The following is a 3,650-nucleotide window of genomic DNA, read 5'->3' on the forward strand; positions in this document are numbered from 1 at the left end:
CTTCCTGAGTTAGCATTTGTGCGGCCAATTCAGACTTCTTATAGGCAAAGGAAAAGAAACCAGGCCCAGAGCTGAGAGGCAGTAAAGACCTGGAATGGGTGAAGTGGGCATCATTCACCAGGTGGTTAGGATGGCCAGTCATCCTGTTTCGTACTGGACAGTCCAGTTGTCAGCCTGTCCCCTGGTCAGGATGCCCCGGACACCTTTTTGTTTGGCATTTTTATTATCAGTACCCAGCCTCCCTTCACCATTCCTCCACCACCATATTCCACGATTCAGAAGAGGCATCCACATTCTGAAGGGACCGAGGAGGAAAATCCAAAGACGCAAGAGCAAGTTGGGGGGGGGGTCGCAATGCCCTGGAGAAACCGTGCAGTTTAGGTGGCTCTGAACATCCTTCCACAAAATGACCCAAGCGTTGTCATGATATTACACGGCATATCCATGTTTGGGGTTTGTGAGGGCTACCGGTGGCCACCCTTCCTGTAGGAGACCCTGCATACACTCTCTTTCCTCAGAAGCAGAGTCCCAGAAGAACAGATCAGGTACCCCAACCTTCAGTCCTACAGCATTTATGTACCATCTGTAATTTACTTATTTATATCAATGTCTGTCTCCCCGTCTGGGCTTTAAGCTCCTTGTGGGCAGGGAATGTGTCTATGAATTCTCCCAAGTGCTTAGTACAGTCCTCTGCACACGATAAACCCTCACTAGAAGCACTCGATAAATACCATTGATTTTTTGATTGATTGATCAGTCAGGTTGGCCCCGGGGTCTAGTTTTGTCCTCTCTGGAAAATCTCAATCCGGTCCCTGTCCTCTCCAGGGCGTTAGGCAATTCCATCTTAGCCCCATCCACTGTCAGCTACCCTGAAGTCGGGCTCGTGCCGCAGCCGGAACAAACTACTGCACGATGATCCCACACAAATTCCGCCTCAAATCTTCCATACGGCCGCCCTCGGGCCAACCCCTCTCTCCAGAGGCTTTGCCTTCAGCTGCACACATCCTAACTCTTAATCATCCGGGATGAATTGGCTATTATTGTCTCGCATGTAGCTTTTGTCCGCTTATCACACAAATAACAGACGCTTGCCCAAAATGTACTATTAATAACCTAGCCCACGTCATTGGCCCAGAGCGTATTAATCATTTATAGCAGCAGCCCAAGATTTAGTGCAGCTATAAAAGTCCCTCATCCACATGATTAGTTCTTACCCAGATGATTAGAGAAGAAGTCTCTCTCTGTTGCCAAGCCTGCCCTCTCCGAATGGTCCTTTTCAAAGGCAGAACGGTTCTGTGGAAAACATCGGAAAGCCACACCCAAGAGAGAAGACAAAACATGGCACTGCTTCTGCTGAATGGATGCGAACAAAACAAATCCCCACCATGGTTTTCTTGAAAGTCATAGGCCGCTCCGCCAGGGTAGCATCATTGCCTCCAATCAATCAATCATGGTATTTATTGAGCACTTACTGTCTGCCAAATGCTATACTAAGCCTCTACTTCTGAAGCGCCAGGTCTCTGCCAAGGCAGTAATGCCCTTCTGGGAAGTGCGAAGAGTGGGGACGCACATGCAATCTGATTTCCTACCAGGTAATCCCAGGCACCCCTCTCAGGGTCGCACCTGCAGAGTTTTCAGTACTCTTCCAGTCTCGACTACGGGAGGGAGAGTCAAGCAGAGGCCTGTCCATTCCATTCCTAGCCTGGGCGGTGGCTAGAAAGTGGAAGGCAATCTGCTACAAGTCAAAACTTCCCCGTGCTGGGCAGCAGCGGCACGGGAGAGAGTCGAGGGCGGCGACTCGAGTTAACTGCGCGGAAGGAGGCAGTGGTAAACCACTTCCGTATTTTAACCAAGAAAACTCCATGGATCCACTTCCAAAACGATTGCAGGTGGAGATGGGGTGTTCTGGGAGAGATGTGTCCACGGCATCTCTATGGGTCAGAGACGTCTCGACAGCGTAAGACAAGACAAGAATCCTAGGCGAGTCCATCCCCTGTCGGAGACCTCAGTTTTTCTTTCTTAGCATTCAAGCTCCAAGAGGGCAGGCCCGGGACTGGACCTTTTCGCTGGCATTCATTATAAGGCCATGGCTCTGAGGGAACCTAGACGATATTTGGATCTCCTGCGTGGGACTGTTGACCCAATACTATGAGGAGTTGGGAAATATAAGTAATAAATTATCCATCATAAGCTAAATGATTACACTTTTCTACATTCCCAGCGAAGTCACCACCAATATCTTTTCCTTACGTTGCTTCTCTTTCTGAAGTATTCAAAGGAATTTTCCACATATCTTTTATACCAGCATACTTTTGGTGGAGGTGAGTGCCTAAATGAGGAAAACTGAAAGCGTGAAAACAGGAAATGGGTTTCTTAAGGCCACGCTGTAGGTTTGTGATGTTAATAATGATATTAGTGGTATTTGTTAAGCACTTACTATATACTAAGCACACAGCATATGATGAGGAGGTGAGAGATGAGAGATCAGTCAAGGAACGCTTCCTGGAGGAAATGTAAATTTAGTACAATTTGAGGCTGGTTGTCATTTCCCAGCACAAGAGCCATAGAAGGTTAAATACTAATACTACTAATAATAACGACGATAATGGTATTTGGTAAGCTAATGCCTTGTACCGAGTACTGTACCGAGTGATAATCAGGTTGAACAGAGTCTGTATCCCACCCAGAGCTCCCAGCCTGAGGAGCATGGGGGAAACCAAGTCAGGCTTTGGTTCTGGGAGCAATGGACCGTGACTTCTGTCAGACTTCGGAAATGTTCCTTGCTGGTCCCTTTATTGCTCCCAGAGAACTCTGGAAGTTGAGACATAGGGCCTAGTAGATGAGGGTTTATTTTGACAAAAGTTCCGGGATCCTGTTCTGCTCAGGATGGGTCTGCAGAGTGTGTTTTGTGGCAGTGTCCTTCCTAACTACCGACCCTAGGCTTTCCCCCTCGGCAGTCGGTCGCTCTGAACCCCAGCACGGCGTAGTGGAAAGAGCACGGGCCTGGGAGTCAGAGGACCTGGATTCTAATTCTAGCTCTGCCGATTACTTGCTGTGCGACCTTGGGTAAGTCATTTTAGAGAAGCAGCATGGCTCAGTAGAAAGAGCCCTGGCTTGGGAGCCAGAGGTCATGGGTTCGAATCCCGGCTCTGCACTTGTCAGCTGTGCGACTGTGGGCAAGTCACTTAACTTCTCAGTGCCTCAGTTCCCTCATCTGTAAAATGGGGATTAACTGTGAGCCTCACGTGGGATAACCTGATTACCCTGTATCTCCCCCAGTGCTCTGCACATAGTAAGCGCTTAACAAATACCAACATTATTAACATTATAATTATTTCACTTCTCTGTGCCTCAGTTTCCTCAATGGGGATTCTCCCTCCTACTTAGACTGTGAACTCCACGTGGAAGAGGGACCGTGTCCAACCTGTTTAATTCGTATCTACCCCAGTTCTTAGAACAGTGCTTGATACATAGACAGCGCTTAACAAATACCCTAAAAAACTCCTTCCCCTTAGATCGCGAGCCCCCGAGAGGGACAGGGATCTGTCTAGTTATCACCTGTGTATTCTCCCCCAGTACTTAGCATAGTATTCTGCACAGTGTAAGCACTTAATAAATTCATTCATTCAATAGTATTTATTGAGCGCTTA

General features: G+C 47.9%; 1 non-coding gene across 1 annotated transcript; it reads left to right on the top strand.

Moving 5' to 3' along the window:
- Positions 1-1,605: 1,605 nt before the first annotated feature.
- LOC114814941 lies at positions 1,606-1,743 on the top strand. Its single transcript, XR_003762736.1, has one exon. It is a non-coding gene; the product is annotated as a small nucleolar RNA SNORA7 (small nucleolar RNA).
- The last annotated feature ends 1,907 nt before the right edge of the window (positions 1,744-3,650 follow it).

This window comes from Ornithorhynchus anatinus, chromosome 10, assembly GCF_004115215.2.
Source record: "Ornithorhynchus anatinus isolate Pmale09 chromosome 10, mOrnAna1.pri.v4, whole genome shotgun sequence".
Classification (NCBI taxonomy): Eukaryota; Metazoa; Chordata; class Mammalia; order Monotremata; family Ornithorhynchidae; genus Ornithorhynchus; species Ornithorhynchus anatinus.